Below are 27,978 nucleotides of genomic sequence, written 5' to 3'. Positions count from 1 at the left end.
AGTCCTACCCTTCCAGGCCAATTTAACAGTTCTCCATTAATGCGACAATGTTTTAAAGTGCGCTGTAAAGCCATTTGAGAAGGTCGTTGAGTGGGTATTTGTTTCCAGTATTTTGGGCCCAGCTCTTGTGACATTACTCCATCTAAGTCCCGCAATATATTCATTCCTAGAATCACGGGAATGTCAGAGTCCATAGCTTTTTCTACTATGATAACCCCCTTTTTGTTCAAATCACGATTCCATATTGAAATGTCCATTTGTATAACTCCCAGGATAGGGATAGGTAAACTATTAGCTGCCTTGAGTCTTATCCAAGTGTCACTCTTCTCACATAACAAGGAAGGGAAATAAGTTTCAAACACAACTTTATCCATAGTGGTCACTTGAGATCCAGTATCGATTAAACATGACAACTCAACGCCATTGAATTTTGCTACAACGACGGGACATTCCCCCACTATATCTGTAGCATCTAACACAGGGCATGTATCCGTGGACTCTCCTGTAGTTTGCCCCTCAACTACAGGTCGTTCTAGTTTAAATTCCTGCGATTGCTCTGATAGTGAGAACGCATGCAATTTCTAGCAATGTGTCCTGCTCGGCCACAATTATAGCAGATGGTAGGGTCTGGAGCATTCCTACCTTGATTCCTTCTATCCGCAAACGACTGTCTCTCTTGTGAGTATCGAACTGGAGTTCCAGGGTCAGGCTTATTAGTAATAGCGGCTTTCAACTCTCTCATGGCACCTTCCAATGACTCCATCCTTGCCTCCATGTCGGGGTTCTTCTTGGTTACAATTTCTGCTTGCCTGACCACCGTATCAGTGCTGGCCGATTCCTCTTTTTCCAATGCGATAGCTTCCGTCAATAATTGATGAATCGTCATATCTGGTTCTTTCTTTAACTTTTCCTTCAGAGTTCTCCTTAACGGTGGATTCTTGAGACCTATTACAAACTGATCCCGCAATACTACGTGTACATTGGTAAAGGACCCGGCTGATTGTTCTTCTTTACGTTGCAACATTGCCATTATTTCCTGTAATCCATTTGCAAACTGCGCCAGTGTCTCTTCTTCTTTCTGCTGGCGGGCAAAGAATCGCTTCCTTATCATGCCCTCAGAGGAAGTATCCCCATACACATCATCTAATAGCTGCCGAATTTGTTCGAAGGTTTGTCGATGTCGTGCTGGCTGTAACAAAACGGTTTTCCTAGCTTCTCCTTCTAAGGTACTTAGCGCCAATTCTACTTTTAAATGTGGAGCGACATTACAGAGCCGTGCCGCTCCTTCCAGCCGTTCACTCCAATCTTCCAACAATAGATCAGATCCATTAAACTTTGGCAAATGATTTAAGAGGGCTCCCACCGGTATCATTGGATGGGTCACACTGGATGATAATGTTGTCTCGTCCATTGTATCTGCATCCATCCTGCCGACTACGCCAAGTTGTAATATGACTTTAAGGACAATAATTACTGACACCGGGATTATATTCGTTTTGTCTTTACTGAACATGCAGAAAATATGACAACAGTGAAAACTTGAGCTCTAGGCAAAATATAACTGGTGCTCGGTAAACAATACAGTCTCTGCTTTTATCCGGCACTTCAATATAACACAGTCTCTTATAATCCGTAATGATTAAAATATGTTCTCTTTATCTTGTGCCTTAGGATAATAAAGTCTCTTAGCTTCCAGGTTTAGTGTAATGTGATCTTTGAGGTCCGGCAATGTAATACAATGCACTCTCTGATGATCCGGCACTTAATGCTCTATGTTACCTTATGCTCAAAAATGGCGTCTTCAGCTTCTTGCTCTAAACACTCTCCTCTTAACTCAGCCGGATCTCCTTAACTTGGAACTCCAGTAAATGCGTGTCTGATACTTCACATTACTTATGCTCTGCTGCTGGCCAGAATGCTCTTTATCTTTTACAGTTATCTGAGTCACAATGTCTTCCTTACTTGCTACAGCTCTCTCAGTCCAGTCTCTGTCTCTTCCTGTCCAGCGCTTCTCAGACCTCTCCCCCGACACTTCCTTACTAGACCTCTCTTGTATATCACTCCACACACTAAACACTGTCGATGTACTAACCTCACAGCGCCCTCTAGTGGCCGGCCACAACCTCCCATTTCTCAATGCCATACAATCCTTTTGCTGGGTTACATTGTGGCCTCCTGGAGGCAACTAGCTGTGCAAAAAAAAGACAGCCTGGGGGCCGGCTGTTGCAGTGTTGCCCTCTCAGGCAACACTGAGTGACTGACTGAGCCGCACCGTCTTATATAAAGTTCAGACGGAACTTTGCACGTGTCATAGTGGAGACCTCAGGAGCCAGAGCCAGCTTTCTGACATCATAATGGGGCCTCAGAGATAAAAGCCTGGGCCCAGGCAGTGTTGGTCAGTGCTGCTCAGCAGGCAGCACTGGACTGGATTAAAGCTGATACAAGGTGTGAAAGGAGAAGGGGTGGCAGTGGGCATGCACTTACTGCTGCTGCTGCTGCTGCTGCCAGTGTTTGCACGGCAGGAGGGCATTTGGGCGTTGCCAGGAAGGCGTTTTTATGTCGATTCTTCCTCTTTCAGCACTGCATTGTGGTGCAAGCAAAAGAAGCAAATCCTGTCTTGCTTCCTCTCCGGCCTTTATTCACCTCCCGCTTAGTAGCTGTGAGTGTGTGTGAGCCTGCAGGGCCCCATGGAATTGCCTAGGAGTAGGCTGAATCGCTGCAAGGGGTGAACAGCAGTATTGGGCAGGCTCGGTCAACGCGCGGCCCGTTCGGGTTATCGCTTCTCGGCCTTTTGGCTAAGATCAAGTGTAGTATCTGTTCTTATCAGTTTAATATCTGATACGTCCCCTATCTGGGGACCATATATTAAATGGATTTTTAGAACAGGGAGATGGAAATAGAGCTTGCTCTGTCCACTCCACGCATTGACCTGGTATTGCAGTATTTCCAGGACCGGTGCACCCTTTCCTTATGTGTTTACTAAAATCAGATTCCAAAAGTGCTTTTTGTGTTTGCCATTGTTTTTGTCTTTCGGATGGGATCTCCCCTTTTAATCCCATTATTTCAACACCTGTTGGACAATGCATTTGTACAGTCATGTGTGATAATGAGCTAATTTATTAAATGCAATTAATTAATACATTGCCACCTCTTGTTTTGTGTCGTCTGTGTTTCTGTGTTTCCGGCATTTCACATTGGAACAGCTCATTCACCTTCCTTGTCTTCTCTCCGCCCTCCCTCCTAGGTAGGTTAAAGAGCTGCACCTGAGCCAGCCACTGATTGATGCAGCACCATAGTCAAATAGTGGAGTGGAGTAGGGGAACAGCAAACAGCCATTAAAGCAGCCAGCCCACCCGCCCGCCCGTCACAATGGACCTACCTGTGTACACTAGATGGATGTGATGGAATGTACTGTGGTCCCTACATTTCAAGAAGAAGTAAGAATTGCAGTTGCAACAAACCCTTGCTTGCCTACAAAGAGAGCAGCAATTTGGATTTGTTACTATGTTACCTGGAAGAATAACAAACTGTGCTAGGATGGAGGTTGTAGGAGCAAGGAGAACAAGTTGTCTGTAAAGTTGGTGGATGCCTATTTTCCATTTTGCAGTCCCTTGTCTCCCTCTTGTGGCCTCCTGGAGGCAACTAGCTGTGCAAAAAAAAGACAGCCTGGGGGCCGGCTGTTGCAGTGTTGCCCTCTCAGGCAACACTGAGTGACTGACTGAGCCGCACCGTCTTATATAAAGTTCAGACGGAACTTTGCACGTGTCATAGTGGAGACCTCAGGAGCCAGAGCCAGCTTTCTGACATCATAATGGGGCCTCAGAGATAAAAGTCTGGGCCCAGGCAGTGTTGGTCAGTGCTGCTCAGCAGGCAGCACTGGACTGGATTAAAGCTGATACAAGGTGTGAAAGGAGAAGGGGTGGCAGTGGGCATGCACTTACTGCTGCTGCTGCTGCTGCTGCTGCTGCCAGTGTTTGCACGGCAGGAGGGCATTTGGGCATTGCCAGGAAGGCGTTTTTAAGTCGATTCCTCCTCTTTCAGCACTGCATTGTGGTGCAAGCAAAAGAAGCAAATCCTGTCTTGCTTCCTCTCCGGCCTTTATTCACCTCCCGCTTAGTAGCTGTGAGTGTGTGTGAGCCTGCAGGGCCCCATGGAATTGCCTAGGAGTAGGCTGAATCGCTGCAAGGGGTGAACAGCAGTATTGGGCAGGCTCGGTCAACGCGCGGCCCGTTCGGGTTATCGCTTCTCGGCCTTTTGGCTAAGATCAAGTGTAGTATCTGTTCTTATCAGTTTAATATCTGATACGTCCCCTATCTGGGGACCATATATTAAATGGATTTTTAGAACAGGGAGATGGAAATAGAGCTTGCTCTGTCCACTCCACGCATTGACCTGGTATTGCAGTATTTCCTGGACCGGTGCACCCTTTCCTTATGTGTTTACTAAAATCAGATTCCAAAAGTGCTTTTTGTGTTTGCCATTGTTTTTGTCTTTCGGATGGGATCTCCCCTTTTAATCCCATTATTTCAACACCTGTTGGACAATGCATTTGTACAGTCATGTGTGATAATGAGCTAATTTATTAAATGCAATTAATTAATACATTGCCACCTCTTGTTTTGTGTCGTCTGTGTTTCTGTGTTTCCGGCATTTCACATTGGAACAGCTCATTCACCTTCCTTGTCTTCTCTCCGCCCTCCCTCCTAGGTAGGTTAAAGAGCTGCACCTGAGCCAGCCACTGATTGATGCAGCACCATAGTCAAATAGTGGAGTGGAGTAGGGGAACAGCAAACAGCCATTAAAGCAGCCAGCCCGCCCGCCCGCCCGTCACAATGGACCTACCTGTGTACACTAGATGGATGTGATGGAATGTACTGTGGTCCCTACATTTCAAGAAGAAGTAAGAATTGCAGTTGCAACAAACCCTTGCTTGCCTACAAAGAGAGCAGCAATTTGGATTTGTTACTATGTTACCTGGAAGAATAACAAACTGTGCAAGGATGGAGGTTGTAGGAGCAAGGAGAACAAGTTGTCTGTAAAGTTGGTGGATGCCTATTTTCCATTTTGCAGTCCCTTGTCTCCCTCTTGTGGCCTCCTGGAGGCAACTAGCTGTGCAAAAAAAAGACAGCCTGGGGGCCGGCTGTTGCAGTGTTGCCCTCTCAGGCAACACTGAGTGACTGACTGAGCCGCACCGTCTTATATAAAGTTCAGACGGAACTTTGCACGTGTCATAGTGGAGACCTCAGGAGCCAGAGCCAGCTTTCTGACATCATAATGGGGCCTCAGAGATAAAAGCCTGGGCCCAGGCAGTGTTGGTCAGTGCTGCTCAGCAGGCAGCACTGGACTGGATTAAAGCTGATACAAGGTGTGAAAGGAGAAGGGGTGGCAGTGGGCATGCACTTACTGCTGCTGCTGCTGCTGCCAGTGTTTGCACGGCAGGAGGGCATTTGGGCGTTGCCAGGAAGGCGTTTTTATGTCGATTCCTCCTCTTTCAGCACTGCATTGTGGTGCAAGCAAAAGAAGCAAATCCTGTCTTGCTTCCTCTCCGGCCTTTATTCACCTCCCGCTTAGTAGCTGTGAGTGTGTGTGAGCCTGCAGGGCCCCATGGAATTGCCTAGGAGTAGGCTGAATCGCTGCAAGGGGTGAACAGCAGTATTGGGCAGGCTCGGTCAACGCGCGGCCCGTTCGGGTTATCGCTTCTCGGCCTTTTGGCTAAGATCAAGTGTAGTATCTGTTCTTATCAGTTTAATATCTGATACGTCCCCTATCTGGGGACCATATATTAAATGGATTTTTAGAACAGGGAGATGGAAATAGAGCTTGCTCTGTCCACTCCACGCATTGACCTGGTATTGCAGTATTTCCTGGACCGGTGCACCCTTTCCTTATGTGTTTACTGAAATCAGATTCCAAAAGTGCTTTTTGTGTTTTCCATTGTTTTTGTCTTTCGGATGGGATCTCCCCTTTTAATCCCATTATTTCAACACCTGTTGGACAATGCATTTGTACAGTCATGTGTGATAATGAGCTAATTTATTAAATGCAATTAATTAATACATTGCCACCTCTTGTTTTGTGTCGTCTGTGTTTCTGTGTTTCCGGCATTTCACATTGGAACAGCTCATTCACCTTCCTTGTCTTCTCTCCGCCCTCCCTCCTAGGTAGGTTAAAGAGCTGCACCTGAGCCAGCCACTGATTGATGCAGCACCATAGTCAAATAGTGGAGTGGAGTAGGGGAACAGCAAACAGCCATTAAAGCAGCCAGCCCGCCCGCCCGTCACAATGGACCTACCTGTGTACACTAGATGGATGTGATGGAATGTACTGTGGTCCCTACATTTCAAGAAGAAGTAAGAATTGCAGTTGCAACAAACCCTTGCTTGCCTACAAAGAGAGCAGCAATTTGGATTTGTTACTATGTTACCTGGAAGAATAACAAACTGTGCAAGGATGGAGGTTGTAGGAGCAAGGAGAACAAGTTGTCTGTAAAGTTGGTGGATGCCTATTTTCCATTTTGCAGTCCCTTGTCTCCCTCTTGTGGCCTCCTGGAGGCAACTAGCTGTGCAAAAAAAAGACAGCCTGGGGGCCGGCTGTTGCAGTGTTGCCCTCTCAGGCAACACTGAGTGACTGACTGAGCCGCACCGTCTTATATAAAGTTCAGACGGAACTTTGCACGTGTCATAGTGGAGACCTCAGGAGCCAGAGCCAGCTTTCTGACATCATAATGGGGCCTCAGAGATAAAAGCCTGGGCCCAGGCAGTGTTGGTCAGTGCTGCTCAGCAGGCAGCACTGGACTGGATTAAAGCTGATACAAGGTGTGAAAGGAGAAGGGGTGGCAGTGGGCATGCACTTACTGCTGCTGCTGCTGCTGCCAGTGTTTGCACGGCAGGAGGGCATTTGGGCGTTGCCAGGAAGGCGTTTTTATGTCGATTCCTCCTCTTTCAGCACTGCATTGTGGTGCAAGCAAAAGAAGCAAATCCTGTCTTGCTTCCTCTCCGGCCTTTATTCACCTCCCGCTTAGTAGCTGTGAGTGTGTGAGCCTGCAGGGCCCCATGGAATTGCCTAGGAGTAGGCTGAATCGCTGCAAGGGGTGAACAGCAGTATTGGGCAGGCTCGGTCAACGCGCGGCCCGTTCGGGTTATCGCTTCTCGGCCTTTTGGCTAAGATCAAGTGTAGTATCTGTTCTTATCAGTTTAATATCTGATACGTCCCCTATCTGGGGACCATATATTAAATGGATTTTTAGAACAGGGAGATGGAAATAGAGCTTGCTCTGTCCACTCCACGCATTGACCTGGTATTGCAGTATTTCCAGGACCGGTGCACCCTTTCCTTATGTGTTTACTAAAATCAGATTCCAAAAGTGCTTTTTGTGTTTGCCATTGTTTTTGTCTTTCGGATGGGATCTCCCCTTTTAATCCCATTATTTCAACACCTGTTGGACAATGCATTTGTACAGTCATGTGTGATAATGAGCTAATTTATTAAATGCAATTAATTAATACATTGCCACCTCTTGTTTTGTGTCGTCTGTGTTTCTGTGTTTCCGGCATTTCACATTGGAACAGCTCATTCACCTTCCTTGTCTTCTCTCCGCCCTCCCTCCTAGGTAGGTTAAAGAGCTGCACCTGAGCCAGCCACTGATTGATGCAGCACCATAGTCAAATAGTGGAGTGGAGTAGGGGAACAGCAAACAGCCATTAAAGCAGCCAGCCCGCCCGCCCGCCCGTCACAATGGACCTACCTGTGTACACTAGATGGATGTGATGGAATGTACTGTGGTCCCTACATTTCAAGAAGAAGTAAGAATTGCAGTTGCAACAAACCCTTGCTTGCCTACAAAGAGAGCAGCAATTTGGATTTGTTACTATGTTACCTGGAAGAATAACAAACTGTGCAAGGATGGAGGTTGTAGGAGCAAGGAGAACAAGTTGTCTGTAAAGTTGGTGGATGCCTATTTTCCATTTTGCAGTCCCTTGTCTCCCTCTTGTGGCCTCCTGGAGGCAACTAGCTGTGCAAAAAAAAGACAGCCTGGGGGCCGGCTGTTGCAGTGTTGCCCTCTCAGGCAACACTGAGTGACTGACTGAGCCGCACCGTCTTATATAAAGTTCAGACGGAACTTTGCACGTGTCATAGTGGAGACCTCAGGAGCCAGAGCCAGCTTTCAGACATCATAATGGGGCCTCAGAGATAAAAGCCTGGGCCCAGGCAGTGTTGGTCAGTGCTGCTCAGCAGGCAGCACTGGACTGGATTAAAGCTGATACAAGGTGTGAAAGGAGAAGGGGTGGCAGTGGGCATGCACTTACTGCTGCTGCTGCTGCTGCTGCCAGTGTTTGCACGGCAGGAGGGCATTTGGGCGTTGCCAGGAAGGCGTTTTTATGTCGATTCCTCCTCTTTCAGCACTGCATTGTGGTGCAAGCAAAAGAAGCAAATCCTGTCTTGCTTCCTCTCCGGCCTTTATTCACCTCCCGCTTAGTAGCTGTGAGTGTGTGTGAGCCTGCAGGGCCCCATGGAATTGCCTAGGAGTAGGCTGAATCGCTGCAAGGGGTGAACAGCAGTATTGGGCAGGCTCGGTCAACGCGCGGCCCGTTCGGGTTATCGCTTCTCGGCCTTTTGGCTAAGATCAAGTGTAGTATCTGTTCTTATCAGTTTAATATCTGATACGTCCCCTATCTGGGGACCATATATTAAATGGATTTTTAGAACAGGGAGATGGAAATAGAGCTTGCTCTGTCCACTCCACGCATTGACCTGGTATTGCAGTATTTCCAGGACCGGTGCACCCTTTCTTTATGTGTTTACTAAAATCAGATTCCAAAAGTGCTTTTTGTGTTTGCCATTGTTTTTGTCTTTCGGATGGGATCTCCCCTTTTAATCCCATTATTTCAACACCTGTTGGACAATGCATTTGTACAGTCATGTGTGATAATGAGCTAATTTATTAAATGCAATTAATTAATACATTGCCACCTCTTGTTTTGTGTCGTCTGTGTTTCTGTGTTTCCGGCATTTCACATTGGAACAGCTCATTCACCTTCCTTGTCTTCTCTCCGCCCTCCCTCCTAGGTAGGTTAAAGAGCTGCACCTGAGCCAGCCACTGATTGATGCAGCACCATAGTCAAATAGTGGAGTGGAGTAGGGGAACAGCAAACAGCCATTAAAGCAGCCAGCCCGCCCGCCCGCCCGCCCGCCCGTCACAATGGACCTACCTGTGTACACTAGATGGATGTGATGGAATGTACTGTGGTCCCTACATTTCAAGAAGAAGTAAGAATTGCAGTTGCAACAAACCCTTGCTTGCCTACAAAGAGAGCAGCAATTTGGATTTGTTACTATGTTACCTGGAAGAATAACAAACTGTGCAAGGATGGAGGTTGTAGGAGCAAGGAGAACAAGTTGTCTGTAAAGTTGGTGGATGCCTATTTTCCATTTTGCAGTCCCTTGACTCCCTCTTGTGGCCTCCTGGAGGCAACTAGCTGTGCAAAAAAAAGACAGCCTGGGGGCCGGCTGTTGCAGTGTTGCCCTCTCAGGCAACACTGAGTGACTGACTGAGCCGCACCGTCTTATATAAAGTTCAGACGGAACTTTGCACGTGTCATAGTGGAGACCTCAGGAGCCAGAGCCAGCTTTCTGACATCATAATGGGGCCTCAGAGATAAAAGCCTGGGCCCAGGCAGTGTTGGTCAGTGCTGCTCAGCAGGCAGCACTGGACTGGATTAAAGCTGATACAAGGTGTGAAAGGAGAAGGGGTGGCAGTGGGCATGCACTTACTGCTGCTGCTGCTGCTGCCAGTGTTTGCACGGCAGGAGGGCATTTGGGCGTTGCCAGGAAGGCGTTTTTATGTCGATTCCTCCTCTTTCAGCACTGCATTGTGGTGCAAGCAAAAGAAGCAAATCCTGTCTTGCTTCCTCTCCGGCCTTTATTCACCTCCCGCTTAGTAGCTGTGAGTGTGTGTGAGCCTGCAGGGCCCCATGGAATTGCCTAGGAGTAGGCTGAATCGCTGCAAGGGGTGAACAGCAGTATTGGGCAGGCTCGGTCAACGCGCGGCCCGTTCGGGTTATCGCTTCTCGGCCTTTTGGCTAAGATCAAGTGTAGTATCTGTTCTTATCAGTTTAATATCTGATACGTCCCCTATCTGGGGACCATATATTAAATGGATTTTTAGAACAGGGAGATGGAAATAGAGCTTGCTCTGTCCACTCCACGCATTGACCTGGTATTGCAGTATTTCCAGGACCGGTGCACCCTTTCTTTATGTGTTTACTAAAATCAGATTCCAAAAGTGCTTTTTGTGTTTGCCATTGTTTTTGTCTTTCGGATGGGATCTCCCCTTTTAATCCCATTATTTCAACACCTGTTGGACAATGCATTTGTACAGTCATGTGTGATAATGAGCTAATTTATTAAATGCAATTAATTAATACATTGCCACCTCTTGTTTTGTGTCGTCTGTGTTTCTGTGTTTCCGGCATTTCACATTGGAACAGCTCATTCACCTTCCTTGTCTTCTCTCCGCCCTCTCTCCTAGGTAGGTTAAAGAGCTGCACCTGAGCCAGCCACTGATTGATGCAGCACCATAGTCAAATAGTGGAGTGGAGTAGGGGAACAGCAAACAGCCATTAAAGCAGCCAGCCCGCCCGCCCGCCCGTCACAATGGACCTACCTGTGTACACTAGATGGATGTGATGGAATGTACTGTGGTCCCTACATTTCAAGAAGAAGTAAGAATTGCAGTTGCAACAAACCCTTGCTTGCCTACAAAGAGAGCAGCAATTTGGATTTGTTACTATGTTACCTGGAAGAATAACAAACTGTGCAAGGATGGAGGTTGTAGGAGCAAGGAGAACAAGTTGTCTGTAAAGTTGGTGGATGCCTATTTTCCATTTTGCAGTCCCTTGACTCCCTCTTGTGGCCTCCTGGAGGCAACTAGCTGTGCAAAAAAAAGACAGCCTGGGGGCCGGCTGTTGCAGTGTTGCCCTCTCAGGCAACACTGAGTGACTGACTGAGCCGCACCGTCTTATATAAAGTTCAGACGGAACTTTGCACGTGTCATAGTGGAGACCTCAGGAGCCAGAGCCAGCTTTCTGACATCATAATGGGGCCTCAGAGATAAAAGCCTGGGCCCAGGCAGTGTTGGTCAGTGCTGCTCAGCAGGCAGCACTGGACTGGATTAAAGCTGATACAAGGTGTGAAAGGAGAAGGGGTGGCAGTGGGCATGCACTTACTGCTGCTGCTGCTGCTGCCAGTGTTTGCACGGCAGGAGGGCATTTGGGCGTTGCCAGGAAGGCGTTTTTATGTCGATTCCTCCTCTTTCAGCACTGCATTGTGGTGCAAGCAAAAGAAGCAAATCCTGTCTTGCTTCCTCTCCGGCCTTTATTCACCTCCCGCTTAGTAGCTGTGAGTGTGTGTGAGCCTGCAGGGCCCCATGGAATTGCCTAGGAGTAGGCTGAATCGCTGCAAGGGGTGAACAGCAGTATTGGGCAGGCTCGGTCAACGCGCGGCCCGTTCGGATTATCGCTTCTCGGCCTTTTGGCTAAGATCAAGTGTAGTATCTGTTCTTATCAGTTTAATATCTGATACGTCCCCTATCTGGGGACCATATATTAAATGGATTTTTAGAACAGGGAGATGGAAATAGAGCTTGCTCTGTCCACTCCACGCATTGACCTGGTATTGCAGTATTTCCAGGACCGGTGCACCCTTTCCTTATGTGTTTACTAAAATCAGATTCCAAAAGTGCTTTTTGTGTTTGCCATTGTTTTTGTCTTTTGGATGGGATCTCCCCTTTTAATCCCATTATTTCAACACCTGTTGGACAATGCATTTGTACAGTCATGTGTGATAATGAGCTAATTTATTAAATGCAATTAATTAATACATTGCCACCTCTTGTTTTGTGTCGTCTGTGTTTCTGTGTTTCCGGCATTTCACATTGGAACAGCTCATTCACCTTCCTTGTCTTCTCTCCGCCCTCCCTCCTAGGTAGGTTAAAGAGCTGCACCTGAGCCAGCCACTGATTGATGCAGCACCATAGTCAAATAGTGGAGTGGAGTAGGGGAACAGCAAACAGCCATTAAAGCAGCCAGCCCGCCCGCCCGCCCGTCACAATGGACCTACCTGTGTACACTAGATGGATGTGATGGAATGTACTGTGGTCCCTACATTTCAAGAAGAAGTAAGAATTGCAGTTGCAACAAACCCTTGCTTGCCTACAAAGAGAGCAGCAATTTGGATTTGTTACAATGTTACCTGGAAGAATAACAAACTGTGCAAGGATGGAGGTTGTAGGAGCAAGGAGAACAAGTTGTCTGTAAAGTTGGTGGATGCCTATTTTCCATTTTGCAGTCCCTTGTCTCCCTCTTGTGGCCTCCTGGAGGCAACTAGCTGTGCAAAAAAAAGACAGCCTGGGGGCCGGCTGTTGCAGTGTTGCCCTCTCAGGCAACACTGAGTGACTGACTGAGCCGCACCGTCTTATATAAAGTTCAGACGGAACTTTGCACGTGTCATAGTGGAGACCTCAGGAGCCAGAGCCAGCTTTCTGACATCATAATGGGGCCTCAGAGATAAAAGCCTGGGCCCAGGCAGTGTTGGTCAGTGCTGCTCAGCAGGCAGCACTGGACTGGATTAAAGCTGATACAAGGTGTGAAAGGAGAAGGGGTGGCAGTGGGCATGCACTTACTGCTGCTGCTGCTGCCAGTGTTTGCACGGCAGGAGGGCATTTGGGCGTTGCCAGGAAGGCGTTTTTATGTCGATTCCTCCTCTTTCAGCACTGCATTGAGGTGCAAGCAAAAGAAGCAAATCCTGTCTTGCTTCCTCTCCGGCCTTTATTCACCTCCCGCTTAGTAGCTGTGAGTGTGTGTGAGCCTGCAGGGCCCCATGGAATTGCCTAGGAGTAGGCTGAATCGCTGCAAGGGGTGAACAGCAGTATTGGGCAGGCTCGGTCAACGCGCGGCCCGTTCGGGTTATCGCTTCTCGGCCTTTTGGCTAAGATCAAGTGTAGTATCTGTTCTTATCAGTTTAATATCTGATACGTCCCCTATCTGGGGACCATATATTAAATGGATTTTTAGAACAGGGAGATGGAAATAGAGCTTGCTCTGTCCACTCCACGCATTGACCTGGTATTGCAGTATTTCCAGGACCGGTGCACCCTTTCCTTATGTGTTTACTAAAATCAGATTCCAAAAGTGCTTTTTGTGTTTGCCATTGTTTTTGTCTTTTGGATGGGATCTCCCCTTTTAATCCCATTATTTCAACACCTGTTGGACAATGCATTTGTACAGTCATGTGTGATAATGAGCTAATTTATTAAATGCAATTAATTAATACATTGCCACCTCTTGTTTTGTGTCGTCTGTGTTTCTGTGTTTCCGGCATTTCACATTGGAACAGCTCATTCACCTTCCTTGTCTTCTCTCCGCCCTCCCTCCTAGGTAGGTTAAAGAGCTGCACCTGAGCCAGCCACTGATTGATGCAGCACCATAGTCAAATAGTGGAGTGGAGTAGGGGAACAGCAAACAGCCATTAAAGCAGCCAGCCCGCCCGCCCGCCCGTCACAATGGACCTACCTGTGTACACTAGATGGATGTGATGGAATGTACTGTGGTCCCTACATTTCAAGAAGAAGTAAGAATTGCAGTTGCAACAAACCCTTGCTTGCCTACAAAGAGAGCAGCAATTTGGATTTGTTACTATGTTACCTGGAAGAATAACAAACTGTGCAAGGATGGAGGTTGTAGGAGCAAGGAGAACAAGTTGTCTGTAAAGTTGGTGGATGCCTATTTTCCATTTTGCAGTCCCTTGTCTCCCTCTTGTGGCCTCCAGGAGGCAACTAGCTGTGCAAAAAAAAGACAGCCTGGGGGCCGGCTGTTGCAGTGTTGCCCTCTCAGGCAACACTGAGTGACTGACTGAGCCGCACCGTCTTATATAAAGTTCAGACGGAACTTTGCACGTGTCATAGTGGAGACCTCAGGAGCCAGAGCCAGCTTTCTGACATCATAATGGGGCCTCAGAGATAAAAGCCTGGGCCCAGGCAGTGTTGGTCAGTGCTGCTCAGCAGGCAGCACTGGACTGGATTAAAGCTGATACAAGGTGTGAAAGGAGAAGGGGTGGCAGTGGGCATGCACTTACTGCTGCTGCTGCTGCTGCTGCTGCCAGTGTTTGCACGGCAGGAGGGCATTTGGGCGTTGCCAGGAAGGCGTTTTTATGTCGATTCCTCCTCTTTCAGCACTGCATTGTGGTGCAAGCAAAAGAAGCAAATCCTGTCTTGCTTCCTCTCCGGCCTTTATTCACCTCCCGCTTAGTAGCTGTGAGTGTGTGTGAGCCTGCAGGGCCCCATGGAATTGCCTAGGAGTAGGCTGAATCGCTGCAAGGGGTGAACAGCAGTATTGGGCAGGCTCGGTCAACGCGCGGCCCGTTCGGGTTATCGCTTCTCGGCCTTTTGGCTAAGATCAAGCGTAGTATCTGTTCTTATCAGTTTAATATCTGATACGTCCCCTATCTGGGGACCATATATTAAATGGATTTTTTAGAACAGGGAGATGGAAATAGAGCTTGCTCTGTCCACTCCACGCATTGACCTGGTATTGCAGTATTTCCAGGACCGGTGCACCCTTTCCTTATGTGTTTACTAAAATCAGATTCCAAAAGTGCTTTTTGTGTTTGCCATTGTTTTTGTCTTTCGGATGGGATCTCCCCTTTTAATCCCATTATTTCAACACCTGTTGGACAATGCATTTGTACAGTCATGTGTGATAATGAGCTAATTTATTAAATGCAATTAATTAATACATTGCCACCTCTTGTTTTGTGTCGTCTGTGTTTCTGTGTTTCCGGCATTTCACATTGGAACAGCTCATTCACCTTCCTTGTCTTCTCTCCGCCCTCCCTCCTAGGTAGGTTAAAGAGCTGCACCTGAGCCAGCCACTGATTGATGCAGCACCATAGTCAAATAGTGGAGTGGAGTAGGGGAACAGCAAACAGCCATTAAAGCAGCCAGCCCGCCCGCCCGCCCGTCACAATGGACCTACCTGTGTACACTAGATGGATGTGATGGAATGTACTGTGGTCCCTACATTTCAAGAAGAAGTAAGAATTGCAGTTGCAACAAACCCTTGCTTGCCTACAAAGAGAGCAGCAATTTGGATTTGTTACTATGTTACCTGGAAGAATAATAAACTGTGCAAGGATGGAGGTTGTAGGAGCAAGGAGAACAAGTTGTCTGTAAGGGTATGTGCACACACACTAATTACGTCCGTTACATACGGACGTATTTCGGCCGCAAGTTCCGGACCGAACTCAGTGCAGGGAGCCGGGCTCCTAGCATCATAGTTATGTACGACGCTAGGAGTCCCTGCCTCGCTGCCGGACAACTGTCCCATACTGTAATCATGTTTTCAGTATGTGACAGTTGTCCTGCAGCGAGGCAGGGACTCCTAGCATCGTACATAAGTATGATGCTAGGAGCCCGGCTCCCTGCACTGTGTTCGGTCCGGTACTTGCGGCCAAAATACGTCCGTATAATACGGACGTAATTAGTGTGTGTGCACATACCCTAAAGTTGGTGGATGCCTATTTTCCATTTTGCAGTCCCTTGTCTCCCTCTTGTGGCCTCCTGGAGGCAACTAGCTGTGCAAAAAAAAGACAGCCTGGGGGCCGGCTGTTGCAGTGTTGCCCTCTCAGGCAACACTGAGTGACTGACTGAGCCGCACCGTCTTATATAAAGTTCAGACGGAACTTTGCACGTGTCATAGTGGAGACCTCAGGAGCCAGAGCCAGCTTTCTGACATCATAATGGGGCCTCAGAGATAAAAGCCTGGGCCCAGGCAGTGTTGGTCAGTGCTGCTCAGCAGGCAGCACTGGACTGGATTAAAGCTGATACAAGGTGTGAAAGGAGAAGGGGTGGCAGTGGGCATGCACTTACTGCTGCTGCTGCTGCTGCCAGTGTTTGCACGGCAGGAGGGCATTTGGGCGTTGCCAGGAAGGCGTTTTTATGTCGATTCCTCCTCTTTCAGCACTGCATTGAGGTGCAAGCAAAAGAAGCAAATCCTGTCTTGCTTCCTCTCCGGCCTTTATTCACCTCCCGCTTAGTAGCTGTGAGTGTGTGTGAGCCTGCAGGGCCCCATGGAATTGCCTAGGAGTAGGCTGAATCGCTGCAAGGGGTGAACAGCAGTATTGGGCAGGCTCGGTCAACGCGCGGCCCGTTCGGGTTATCGCTTCTCGGCCTTTTGGCTAAGATCAAGTGTAGTATCTGTTCTTATCAGTTTAATATCTGATACGTCCCCTATCTGGGGACCATATATTAAATGGATTTTTAGAACAGGGAGATGGAAATAGAGCTTGCTCTGTCCACTCCACGCATTGACCTGGTATTGCAGTATTTCCAGGACCGGTGCACCCTTTCCTTATGTGTTTACTAAAATCAGATTCCAAAAGTGCTTTTTGTGTTTGCCATTGTTTTTGTCTTTTGGATGGGATCTCCCCTTTTAATCCCATTATTTCAACACCTGTTGGACAATGCATTTGTACAGTCATGTGTGATAATGAGCTAATTTATTAAATGCAATTAATTAATACATTGCCACCTCTTGTTTTGTGTCGTCTGTGTTTCTGTGTTTCCGGCATTTCACATTGGAACAGCTCATTCACCTTCCTTGTCTTCTCTCCGCCCTCCCTCCTAGGTAGGTTAAAGAGCTGCACCTGAGCCAGCCACTGATTGATGCAGCACCATAGTCAAATAGTGGAGTGGAGTAGGGGAACAGCAAACAGCCATTAAAGCAGCCAGCCCGCCCGCCCGCCCGTCACAATGGACCTACCTGTGTACACTAGATGGATGTGATGGAATGTACTGTGGTCCCTACATTTCAAGAAGAAGTAAGAATTGCAGTTGCAACAAACCCTTGCTTGCCTACAAAGAGAGCAGCAATTTGGATTTGTTACTATGTTACCTGGAAGAATAACAAACTGTGCAAGGATGGAGGTTGTAGGAGCAAGGAGAACAAGTTGTCTGTAAAGTTGGTGGATGCCTATTTTCCATTTTGCAGTCCCTTGTCTCCCTCTTGTGGCCTCCAGGAGGCAACTAGCTGTGCAAAAAAAAGACAGCCTGGGGGCCGGCTGTTGCAGTGTTGCCCTCTCAGGCAACACTGAGTGACTGACTGAGCCGCACCGTCTTATATAAAGTTCAGACGGAACTTTGCACGTGTCATAGTGGAGACCTCAGGAGCCAGAGCCAGCTTTCTGACATCATAATGGGGCCTCAGAGATAAAAGCCTGGGCCCAGGCAGTGTTGGTCAGTGCTGCTCAGCAGGCAGCACTGGACTGGATTAAAGCTGATACAAGGTGTGAAAGGAGAAGGGGTGGCAGTGGGCATGCACTTACTGCTGCTGCTGCTGCTGCTGCTGCCAGTGTTTGCACGGCAGGAGGGCATTTGGGCGTTGCCAGGAAGGCGTTTTTATGTCGATTCCTCCTCTTTCAGCACTGCATTGTGGTGCAAGCAAAAGAAGCAAATCCTGTCTTGCTTCCTCTCCGGCCTTTATTCACCTCCCGCTTAGTAGCTGTGAGTGTGTGTGAGCCTGCAGGGCCCCATGGAATTGCCTAGGAGTAGGCTGAATCGCTGCAAGGGGTGAACAGCAGTATTGGGCAGGCTCGGTCAACGCGCGGCCCGTTCGGGTTATCGCTTCTCGGCCTTTTGGCTAAGATCAAGCGTAGTATCTGTTCTTATCAGTTTAATATCTGATACGTCCCCTATCTGGGGACCATATATTAAATGGATTTTTTAGAACAGGGAGATGGAAATAGAGCTTGCTCTGTCCACTCCACGCATTGACCTGGTATTGCAGTATTTCCAGGACCGGTGCACCCTTTCCTTATGTGTTTACTAAAATCAGATTCCAAAAGTGCTTTTTGTGTTTGCCATTGTTTTTGTCTTTCGGATGGGATCTCCCCTTTTAATCCCATTATTTCAACACCTGTTGGACAATGCATTTGTACAGTCATGTGTGATAATGAGCTAATTTATTAAATGCAATTAATTAATACATTGCCACCTCTTGTTTTGTGTCGTCTGTGTTTCTGTGTTTCCGGCATTTCACATTGGAACAGCTCATTCACCTTCCTTGTCTTCTCTCCGCCCTCCCTCCTAGGTAGGTTAAAGAGCTGCACCTGAGCCAGCCACTGATTGATGCAGCACCATAGTCAAATAGTGGAGTGGAGTAGGGGAACAGCAAACAGCCATTAAAGCAGCCAGCCCGCCCGCCCGCCCGTCACAATGGACCTACCTGTGTACACTAGATGGATGTGATGGAATGTACTGTGGTCCCTACATTTCAAGAAGAAGTAAGAATTGCAGTTGCAACAAACCCTTGCTTGCCTACAAAGAGAGCAGCAATTTGGATTTGTTACTATGTTACCTGGAAGAATAATAAACTGTGCAAGGATGGAGGTTGTAGGAGCAAGGAGAACAAGTTGTCTGTAAGGGTATGTGCACACACACTAATTACGTCCGTTACATACGGACGTATTTCGGCCGCAAGTTCCGGACCGAACTCAGTGCAGGGAGCCGGGCTCCTAGCATCATAGTTATGTACGACGCTAGGAGTCCCTGCCTCGCTGCCGGACAACTGTCCCATACTGTAATCATGTTTTCAGTATGTGACAGTTGTCCTGCAGCGAGGCAGGGACTCCTAGCATCGTACATAAGTATGATGCTAGGAGCCCGGCTCCCTGCACTGTGTTCGGTCCGGTACTTGCGGCCAAAATACGTCCGTATAATACGGACGTAATTAGTGTGTGTGCACATACCCTAAAGTTGGTGGATGCCTATTTTCCATTTTGCAGTCCCTTGTCTCCCTCTTGTGGCCTCCTGGAGGCAACTAGCTGTGCAAAAAAAAGACAGCCTGGGGGCCGGCTGTTGCAGTGTTGCCCTCTCAGGCAACACTGAGTGACTGACTGAGCCGCACCGTCTTATATAAAGTTCAGACGGAACTTTGCACGTGTCATAGTGGAGACCTCAGGAGCCAGAGCCAGCTTTCTGACATCATAATGGGGCCTCAGAGATAAAAGCCTGGGCCCAGGCAGTGTTGGTCAGTGCTGCTCAGCAGGCAGCACTGGACTGGATTAAAGCTGATACAAGGTGTGAAAGGAGAAGGGGTGGCAGTGGGCATGCACTTACTGCTGCTGCTGCTGCTGCTGCTGCTGCTGCCAGTGTTTGCACGGCAGGAGGGCATTTGGGCGTTGCCAGGAAGGCGTTTTTATGTCGATTCCTCCTCTTTCAGCACTGCATTGTGGTGCAAGCAAAAGAAGCAAATCCTGTCTTGCTTCCTCTCCGGCCTTTATTCACCTCCCGCTTAGTAGCTGTGAGTGTGTGTGAGCCTGCAGGGCCCCATGGAATTGCCTAGGAGTAGGCTGAATCGCTGCAAGGGGTGAACAGCAGTATTGGGCAGGCTCGGTCAACGCGCGGCCCGTTCGGGTTATCGCTTCTCGGCCTTTTGGCTAAGATCAAGTGTAGTATCTGTTCTTATCAGTTTAATATCTGATACGTCCCCTATCTGGGGACCATATATTAAATGGATTTTTAGAACAGGGAGATGGAAATAGAGCTTGCTCTGTCCACTCCACGCATTGACCTGGTATTGCAGTATTTCCAGGACCGGTGCACCCTTTCCTTATGTGTTTACTAAAATCAGATTCCAAAAGTGCTTTTTGTGTTTGCCATTGTTTTTGTCTTTCGGATGGGATCTCCCCTTTTAATCCCATTATTTCAACACCTGTTGGACAATGCATTTGTACAGTCATGTGTGATAATGAGCTAATTTATTAAATGCAATTAATTAATACATTGCCACCTCTTGTTTTGTGTCGTCTGTGTTTCTGTGTTTCCGGCATTTCACATTGGAACAGCTCATTCACCTTCCTTGTCTTCTCTCCGCCCTCCCTCCTAGGTAGGTTAAAGAGCTGCACCTGAGCCAGCCACTGATTGATGCAGCACCATAGTCAAATAGTGGAGTGGAGTAGGGGAACAGCAAACAGCCATTAAAGCAGCCAGCCCGCCCGCCCGCCCGCCCGTCACAATGGACCTACCTGTGTACACTAGATGGATGTGATGGAATGTACTGTGGTCCCTACATTTCAAGAAGAAGTAAGACAAACCCTTGCTTGCCTACAAAGAGAGCAGCAATTTGGATTTGTTACTATGTTACCTGGAAGAATAACAAACTGTGCAAGGATGGAGGTTGTAGGAGCAAGGAGAACAAGTTGTCTGTAAAGTTGGTGGATGCCTATTTTCCATTTTGCAGTCCCTTGTCTCCCTCTTGTGGCCTCCTGGAGGCAACTAGCTGTGCAAAAAAAAGACAGCCTGGGGGCCGGCTGTTGCAGTGTTGCCCTCTCAGGCAACACTGAGTGACTGACTGAGCCGCACCGTCTTATATAAAGTTCAGACGGAACTTTGCACGTGTCATAGTGGAGACCTCAGGAGCCAGAGCCAGCTTTCTGACATCATAATGGGGCCTCAGAGATAAAAGCCTGGGCCCAGGCAGTGTTGGTCAGTGCTGCTCAGCAGGCAGCACTGGACTGGATTAAAGCTGATACAAGGTGTGAAAGGAGAAGGGGTGGCAGTGGGCATGCACTTACTGCTGCTGCTGCTGCTGCTGCCAGTGTTTGCACGGCAGGAGGGCATTTGGGCGTTGCCAGGAAGGCGTTTTTATGTCGATTCCTCCTCTTTCAGCACTGCATTGTGGTGCAAGCAAAAGAAGCAAATCCTGTCTTGCTTCCTCTCCGGCCTTTATTCACCTCCCGCGTAGCTGTGAGTGTGTGTGAGCCTGCAGGGCCCCATGGAATTGCCTAGGAGTAGGCTGAATCGCTGCAAGGGGTGAACAGCAGTATTGGGCAGGCTCGGTCAACGCGCGGCACGTTCGGGTTATCGCTTCTCGGCCTTTTGGCTAAGATCAAGTGTAGTATCTGTTCTTATCAGTTTAATATCTGATACGTCCCCTATCTGGGGACCATATATTAAATGGATTTTTAGAACAGGGAGATGGAAATAGAGCTTGCTCTGTCCACTCCACACATTGACCTGGTATTGCAGTATTTCCAGGACCGGTGCACCCTTTCCTTATGTGTTTACTAAAATCAGATTCCAAAAGTGCTTTTTGTGTTTGCCATTGTTTTTGTCTTTCGGATGGGATCTCCCCTTTTAATCCCATTATTTCAACACCTGTTGGACAATGCATTTGTACAGTCATGTGTGATAATGAGCTAATTTATTAAATGCAATTAATTAATACATTGCCACCTCTTGTTTTGTGTCGTCTGTGTTTCTGTGTTTCCGGCATTTCACATTGGAACAGCTCATTCACCTTCCTTGTCTTCTCTCCGCCCTCCCTCCTAGGTAGGTTAAAGAGCTGCACCTGAGCCAGCCACTGATTGATGCAGCACCATAGTCAAATAGTGGAGTGGAGTAGGGGAACAGCAAACAGCCATTAAAGCAGCCAGCCCGCCCGCCCGCCCGTCACAATGGACCTACCTGTGTACACTAGATGGATGTGATGGAATGTACTGTGGTCCCTACATTTCAAGAAGAAGTAAGAATTGCAGTTGCAACAAACCCTTGCTTGCCTACAAAGAGAGCAGCAATTTGGATTTGTTACTATGTTACCTGGAAGAATAACAAACTGTGCAAGGATGGAGGTTGTAGGAGCAAGGAGAACAAGTTGTCTGTAAAGTTGGTGGATGCCTATTTTCCATTTTGCAGTCCCTTGTCTCCTTCTTGTGGCCTCCTGGAGGCAACTAGCTGTGCAAAAAAAAAGACAGCCTGGGGGCCGGCTGTTGCAGTGTTGCCCTCTCAGGCAACACTGAGTGACTGACTGAGCCGCACCGTCTTATATAAAGTTCAGACGGAACTTTGCACGTGTCATAGTGGAGACCTCAGGAGCCAGAGCCAGCTTTCTGACATCATAATGGGGCCTCAGAGATAAAAGCCTGGGCCCAGGCAGTGTTGATCAGTGCTGCTCAGCAGGCAGCACTGGACTGGATTAAAGCTGATACAAGGTGTGAAAGGAGAAGGGGTGGCAGTGGGCATGCACTTACTGCTGCTGCTGCTGCCAGTGTTTGCACGGCAGGCAGTGGCGGATTATCATATGGGCGTTTCGGGCGGCCGCCCGGGGCCCGAGGCTCCCAGGGGGCCCATGGCAGCCCGAAACGCACATTATCTCTTAAATCTATTCAGCGCGCTAGCGCTGCTAACGGCCGAAGATGGGGAGGAGCAGGGAATTCGCCGGGATCCAGGGGTAGGACACGCCTCCCTGACAGTGCGGGCCGCCGCCATTGAGTAACAGAACAGCGACGGACGGCTGTTCTGTTACTCCAAAGCAGCAAGAGAAGAGCCGGCGGGCGGTCACCGGCGCTGAGGTCAGTACAGGCTTATCCTCCTGCCCAACTGGTTCCTGACCGCTGGCTGTATTTTTACGGCCAGCGGTCAGGGACGGGTGCTTAAAACCCGAGCCGTAGAAAGTCTATGGCTCGGGTTTTAACTTGCTGCCCGCGCGATCGGGCAGCTGAATGTCGGGTCTCCGGCTGTCAGTGACTGCCGGGGACCCTGAGGAGAGGATAGAAGCAGCTTTCGCGGCTTCTGTCTTCTCTGATCTCTTTTACACAGCGTTCAATGAACGCTGTGTACAGGAATAGAGACAGCAGCAGCGGCGCTGTCTCTATTCCTCCCGGTGATCATGTGACAGGTCACATGATCGCCGGGTGCCGTTAGTGGCAGACTGTTGCTGGGTCTTACTAGACCCAGCACAGCCCTATTAGTGACAATCGTCACTGTGAGAGGGCTGATTTCCCCTGTAACTGGGGCTGCTGTGCAGCTCCAGTTACAGTGGAAAAACATGGTGTAAAACAAAGAAAAAGTAGATATAAAGTTCCCCAAAGGTCTTTTTTGACCTTTTGAGGATCAGAACATAGTAATAAAAAATAGTAAAGTGCAAAAAAAAAATTAAATAATAAATACACATAAAATACCCACCCCAAAAAAAACGTTCCCCCCCCGCCAATCATTGTTGTAACGCTAGCGCTGACCCAATTACCCTAATATAGACATGTAATATATTAAAATTTACGGTAGACAATGACGATCACAAATAAAAGGTCTATTTTAGGGTAAAACTGTTATTACCAAAAAAAAAAAATAGCTGAAACGTAAAAAAGCTTATTTTTTTACTATTATTTTCAAACTTTATGAATAAAAATTCTAAAATGGCAAAAAATGTGTGCATAAAAACGATAAAAAACGAAACCTGCATTGTCTACGGAAAAAACGTCGCAAAAATCACGTCGGTTTTATTTTTTTTTAATAAAAATGTGTGTTTGGTGCAACTTTGTAATTACGTTTTATTAAAAAATATTTTCACTTTTTGAGATACAGCTGCTTTGTATCCTGTATCCGTCAGGTCAGCAGGACTGACGGGATCAGTGAAACGGGCCCTGCGCTAAATTATAATCTTAGATGTGATAGATTTGAGGTGGATCCTGCGTGTCACTGATCCCGTCAGTCCTGCTGACCTGACGGATACAGGATACAAAGCAGCCGTATCTGAAAGAGTAAAAATATTTTTTAATAAAATCAATCAATCACACTGATACACACACATACTATATATATATATATATATAATTATAATATAAAGTTTTTAAATGTGTACATAACCTTGTGGCACTATATACAAGGGGGAGCGCTGTGTGGCACTATATACAAGGGGGAGCGCTGTGAGGCACTATATACAAGGGGGAGCGCTGTGAGGAAACTATATACAAGGGGGAGCGCTGTGAGGCACTATATACAAGGGGGAGCGCTGTGAGGCACTATATACAAGGGGGAGCGCTGTGAGGCACTATATACAAGGGGGAGCGCTGTGAGGCACTATATACAAGGGGGAGCGCTGTGAGGCACTATATACAAGGGGGAGCGCTGTGAGGCACTATATACAAGGGGGAGCGCTGTGAGGCAAGGGGGGGCTGTGTAGTGCTATCCACCGTGGTATGTGTGTGGCGCTCTTTATAGGGGGGGCTTTTTGGTGCTATTTACAAGAGGGGGAGGGCTGTGTGGCGCTCTCTACAGGGGGGCTGTATGGCACTATCTATAGGGGGCTGTGTGTAACGCTCTCTACGAGGGGGATGTGTGATATATAGAGGGGGCTGTGTATGGCGATATCTATGGGGGTGTGTAATATCTACAGGGGCTGTGTGTGGCACTATGTACAGGGGGCTGTGTGTATGTGGTGTTTTACAGTGTGTGGTATTATTATATTCAGGCGCGCAGTGTTTGGTGCTATTATATTTAGGGGCACAGTATGTGGCACCATGATAACTTTATTTTCGTTTATAGGTGTGGAAATGTTGGAAAAGTGAGGAGACGTCTAAGTGGCAAATTCTGCAGAAATGAGTCATGGCCGGGAGAAGTCGTCATGAGCGCTGGACCGGATGGAGAAGAAAAGAGGAAAAAAACTACTAGAATCTGAGACGTCGTCACCTGTGAGTCACTAGATTTATAGAGAATCTGTCACCTCTCCTGACATGTTTATTATAGGAAATCCTTGTATTTCACAAAAAGTCTTTCTGCGGTCCAGAACTGATAGACAATTCCCCTTGTCAGGAGGTTGTGTCCCTGCACAGTGTGATCCTGTCAGTATGTAGGGACACCGCGCTGTGACAAGGGGAATCGTAACACTGTTAATGCTTGCCCAAAAAGGTAGTGTTAAAAATAGTTACGGTGAGGAAGGGGGGCCCAAGTTTGGGTAACAGCCCAGGGCCCATGGTCTACTTAATCCGCCACTGACGGCAGGAGGGCATTTGGGCGTTGCCAGGAAGGCGTTTTTATGTCGATTCCTCCTCTTTCAGCACTGCATTGTGGTGCAAGCAAAAGAAGCAAATCCTGTCTTGCTTCCTCTCCGTCCTTTATTCACCTCCCGCGTAGCTGTGAGTGTGTGTGTGCCTGCAGGGCCCCATGGAATTGCCTAGGAGTAGGCTGAATCGCTGCAAGGGGTGAACAGCAGTATTGGGCAGGCTCGGTCAACGTGCGGCACGTTCGGGTTATCGCTTCTCGGCCTTTTGGCTAAGATCAAGTGTAGTATCTGTTCTTATCAGTTTAATATCTGATACGTCCCCTATCTGGGGACCATATATTAAATGGATTTTTAGAACAGGGAGATGGAAATAGAGCTTGCTCTGTCCACTCCACGCATTGACCTGGTATTGCAGTATTTCCAGGACCGGTGCACCCTTTCCTTATGTGTTTACTAAAATCAGATTCCAAAAGTGCTTTTTGTGTTTGCCATTGTTTTTGTCTTTCGGATGGGATCTCCCCTTTTAATCCCATTATTTCAACACCTGTTGGACAATGCATTTGTACAGTCATGTGTGATAATGAGCTAATTTATTAAATGCAATTAATTAATACATTGCCACCTCTTGTTTTGTGTCGTCTGTGTTTCTGTGTTTCCGGCATTTCACATTGGAACAGCTCATTCACCTTCCTTGTCTTCTCTCCGCCCTCCCTCCTAGGTAGGTTAAAGAGCTGCACCTGAGCCAGCCACTGATTGATGCAGCACCATAGTCAAATAGTGGAGTGGAGTAGGGGAACAGCAAACAGCCATTAAAGCAGCCAGCCCGCCCGCCCGCCCGCCCGCCCGTCACAATGGACCTACCTGTGTACACTAGATGGATGTGATGGAATGTACTGTGGTCCCTACATTTCAAGAAGAAGTAAGACAAACCCTTGCTTGCCTACAAAGAGAGCAGCAATTTGGATTTGTTACTATGTTACCTGGAAGAATAACAAACTGTGCAAGGATGGAGGTTGTAGGAGCAAGGAGAACAAGTTGTCTGTAAAGTTGGTGGATGCCTATTTTCCATTTTGCAGTCCCTTGTCTCCCTCTTGTGGCCTCCTGGAGGCAACTAGCTGTGCAAAAAAAAGACAGCCTGGGGGCCGGCTGTTGCAGTGTTGCCCTCTCAGGCAACACTGAGTGACTGACTGAGCCGCACCGTCTTATATAAAGTTCAGACGGAACTTTGCACGTGTCATAGTGGAGACCTCAGGAGCCAGAGCCAGCTTTCTGACATCATAATGGGGCCTCAGAGATAAAAGCCTGGGCCCAGGCAGTGTTGGTCAGTGCTGCTCAGCAGGCAGCACTGGACTGGATTAAAGCTGATACAAGGTGTGAAAGGAGAAGGGGTGGCAGTGGGCATGCACTTACTGCTGCTGCTGCTGCTGCTGCTGCTGCCAGTGTTTGCACGGCAGGAGGGCATTTGGGCGTTGCCAGGAAGGCGTTTTTATGTCGATTCCTCCTCTTTCAGCACTGCATTGTGGTGCAAGCAAAAGAAGCAAATCCTGTCTTGCTTCCTCTCTGGCCTTTATTCACCTCCCGCGTAGCTGTGAGTGTGTGTGAGCCTGCAGGTCCCCATGGAATTGCCTAGGAGTAGGCTGAATCGCTGCAAGGGGTGAACAGCAGTATTGGGCAGGCTCGGTCAACGCGCGGCACGTTCGGGTTATCGCTTCTCGGCCTGTTGGCTAAGATCAAGTGTAGTATCTGTTCTTATCAGTTTAATATCTGATACGTCCCCTATCTGGGGACCATATATTAAATGGATTTTTAGAACAGGGAGATGGAAATAGAGCTTGCTCTGTCCACTCCACGCATTGACCTGGTATTGCAGTATTTCCAGGACCGGTGCACCCTTTCCTTATGTGTTTACTAAAATCAGATTCCAAAAGTGCTTTTTGTGTTTGCCATTGTTTTTGTCTTTCGGATGGGATCTCCCCTTTTAATCCCATTATTTCAACACCTGTTGGACAATGCATTTGTACAGTCATGTGTGATAATGAGCTAATTTATTAAATGCAATTAATTAATGCATTGCCACCTCTTGTTTTGTGTCGTCTGTGTTTCTGTGTTTCCGGCATTTCACATTGGAACAGCTCATTCACCTTCCTTGTCTTCTCTCCGCCCTCCCTCCTAGGTAGGTTAAAGAGCTGCACCTGAGCCAGCCACTGATTGATGCAGCACCATAGTCAAATAGTGGAGTGGAGTAGGGGAACAGCAAACAGCCATTAAAGCAGCCAGCCAGCCCGCCCGCCCGCCCGCCCGCCCGTCACAATGGACCTACCTGTGTACACTAGATGGATGTGATGGAATGTACTGTGGTCCCTACATTTCAAGAAGAAGTAAGAATTGCAGTTGCAACAAACCCTTGCTTGCCTACAAAGAGAGCAGCAATTTGGATTTGTTACTATGTTACCTGGAAGAATAACAAACTGTGCAAGGATGGAGGTTGTAGGAGCAAGGAGAACAAGTTGTCTGTAAAGTTGGTGGATGCCTATTTTCCATTTTGCAGTCCCTTGTCTCCTTCTTGTGGCCTCCTGGAGGCAACTAGCTGTGCAAAAAAAAAGACAGCCTGGGGGCCGGCTGTTGCAGTGTTGCCCTCTCAGGCAACACTGAGTGACTGACTGAGCCGCACCGTCTTATATAAAGTTCAGACGGAACTTTGCACGTGTCATAGTGGAGACCTCAGGAGCCAGAGCCAGCTTTCTGACATCATAATGGGGCCTCAGAGATAAAAGCCTGGGCCCAGGCAGTGTTGATCAGTGCTGCTCAGCAGGCAGCACTGGACTGGATTAAAGCTGATACAAGGTGTGAAAGGAGTAGGGGTGGCAGTGGGCATGCACTTACTGCTGCTGCTGCTGCCAGTGTTTGCACGGCAGGAGGGCATTTGGGCGTTGCCAGGAAGGCGTTTTTATGTCGATTCCTCCTCTTTCAGCACTGCATTGTGGTGCAAGCAAAAGAAGCAAATCCTGTCTTGCTTCCTCTCCGGCCTTTATTCACCTCCCGCGTAGCTGTGAGTGTGTGTGTGCCTGCAGGGCCCCATGGAATTGCCTAGGAGTAGGCTGAATCGCTGCAAGGGGTGAACAGCAGTATTGGGCAGGCTCGGTCAACG

General features: G+C 48.0%; 15 non-coding genes across 15 annotated transcripts; all 15 read left to right on the top strand.

Moving 5' to 3' along the window:
• The first annotated feature begins 2,775 nt into the window (after window positions 1-2,775).
• LOC142747427 (U2 spliceosomal RNA) lies at window positions 2,776-2,966 on the top strand. Its single transcript, XR_012881747.1, has one exon. It is a non-coding gene; the product is annotated as a U2 spliceosomal RNA (small nuclear RNA).
• Window positions 2,967-4,238: 1,272 nt separating this feature from the next.
• LOC142747536 (U2 spliceosomal RNA) lies at window positions 4,239-4,429 on the top strand. The gene has a single exon (XR_012881840.1). It is a non-coding gene; the product is annotated as a U2 spliceosomal RNA (small nuclear RNA).
• A 1,263-nt stretch (window positions 4,430-5,692) lies between these two features.
• On the top strand, window positions 5,693-5,883 carry LOC142747535 (U2 spliceosomal RNA). Its single transcript, XR_012881839.1, has one exon. It is a non-coding gene; the product is annotated as a U2 spliceosomal RNA (small nuclear RNA).
• Window positions 5,884-7,140: 1,257 nt separating this feature from the next.
• Window positions 7,141-7,331, top strand: LOC142747426 (U2 spliceosomal RNA). The gene has a single exon (XR_012881746.1). It is a non-coding gene; the product is annotated as a U2 spliceosomal RNA (small nuclear RNA).
• Window positions 7,332-8,597: 1,266 nt separating this feature from the next.
• LOC142747424 (U2 spliceosomal RNA) lies at window positions 8,598-8,788 on the top strand. The gene has a single exon (XR_012881745.1). It is a non-coding gene; the product is annotated as a U2 spliceosomal RNA (small nuclear RNA).
• A 1,271-nt stretch (window positions 8,789-10,059) lies between these two features.
• LOC142747423 (U2 spliceosomal RNA) lies at window positions 10,060-10,250 on the top strand. Its single transcript, XR_012881744.1, has one exon. It is a non-coding gene; the product is annotated as a U2 spliceosomal RNA (small nuclear RNA).
• Window positions 10,251-11,513: 1,263 nt separating this feature from the next.
• On the top strand, window positions 11,514-11,704 carry LOC142747422 (U2 spliceosomal RNA). The gene has a single exon (XR_012881743.1). It is a non-coding gene; the product is annotated as a U2 spliceosomal RNA (small nuclear RNA).
• A 1,260-nt stretch (window positions 11,705-12,964) lies between these two features.
• Window positions 12,965-13,155, top strand: LOC142747420 (U2 spliceosomal RNA). The gene has a single exon (XR_012881742.1). It is a non-coding gene; the product is annotated as a U2 spliceosomal RNA (small nuclear RNA).
• Window positions 13,156-14,424: 1,269 nt separating this feature from the next.
• LOC142747546 (U2 spliceosomal RNA) lies at window positions 14,425-14,616 on the top strand. Its single transcript, XR_012881848.1, has one exon. It is a non-coding gene; the product is annotated as a U2 spliceosomal RNA (small nuclear RNA).
• A 1,594-nt stretch (window positions 14,617-16,210) lies between these two features.
• Window positions 16,211-16,401, top strand: LOC142747419 (U2 spliceosomal RNA). The gene has a single exon (XR_012881741.1). It is a non-coding gene; the product is annotated as a U2 spliceosomal RNA (small nuclear RNA).
• A 1,269-nt stretch (window positions 16,402-17,670) lies between these two features.
• LOC142747545 (U2 spliceosomal RNA) lies at window positions 17,671-17,862 on the top strand. The gene has a single exon (XR_012881847.1). It is a non-coding gene; the product is annotated as a U2 spliceosomal RNA (small nuclear RNA).
• Window positions 17,863-19,468: 1,606 nt separating this feature from the next.
• Window positions 19,469-19,659, top strand: LOC142747418 (U2 spliceosomal RNA). The gene has a single exon (XR_012881740.1). It is a non-coding gene; the product is annotated as a U2 spliceosomal RNA (small nuclear RNA).
• Window positions 19,660-20,913: 1,254 nt separating this feature from the next.
• On the top strand, window positions 20,914-21,104 carry LOC142747540 (U2 spliceosomal RNA). The gene has a single exon (XR_012881844.1). It is a non-coding gene; the product is annotated as a U2 spliceosomal RNA (small nuclear RNA).
• A 3,975-nt stretch (window positions 21,105-25,079) lies between these two features.
• On the top strand, window positions 25,080-25,270 carry LOC142747417 (U2 spliceosomal RNA). Its single transcript, XR_012881739.1, has one exon. It is a non-coding gene; the product is annotated as a U2 spliceosomal RNA (small nuclear RNA).
• Window positions 25,271-26,534: 1,264 nt separating this feature from the next.
• LOC142747539 (U2 spliceosomal RNA) lies at window positions 26,535-26,725 on the top strand. Its single transcript, XR_012881843.1, has one exon. It is a non-coding gene; the product is annotated as a U2 spliceosomal RNA (small nuclear RNA).
• The last annotated feature ends 1,253 nt before the right edge of the window (window positions 26,726-27,978 follow it).

This window comes from Rhinoderma darwinii, chromosome 2 (assembly GCF_050947455.1).
Source record: "Rhinoderma darwinii isolate aRhiDar2 chromosome 2, aRhiDar2.hap1, whole genome shotgun sequence".
NCBI classification, from domain to species: Eukaryota; Metazoa; Chordata; class Amphibia; order Anura; family Rhinodermatidae; genus Rhinoderma; species Rhinoderma darwinii.
This window is presented reverse-complemented; position numbering and strand designations above follow the sequence as displayed.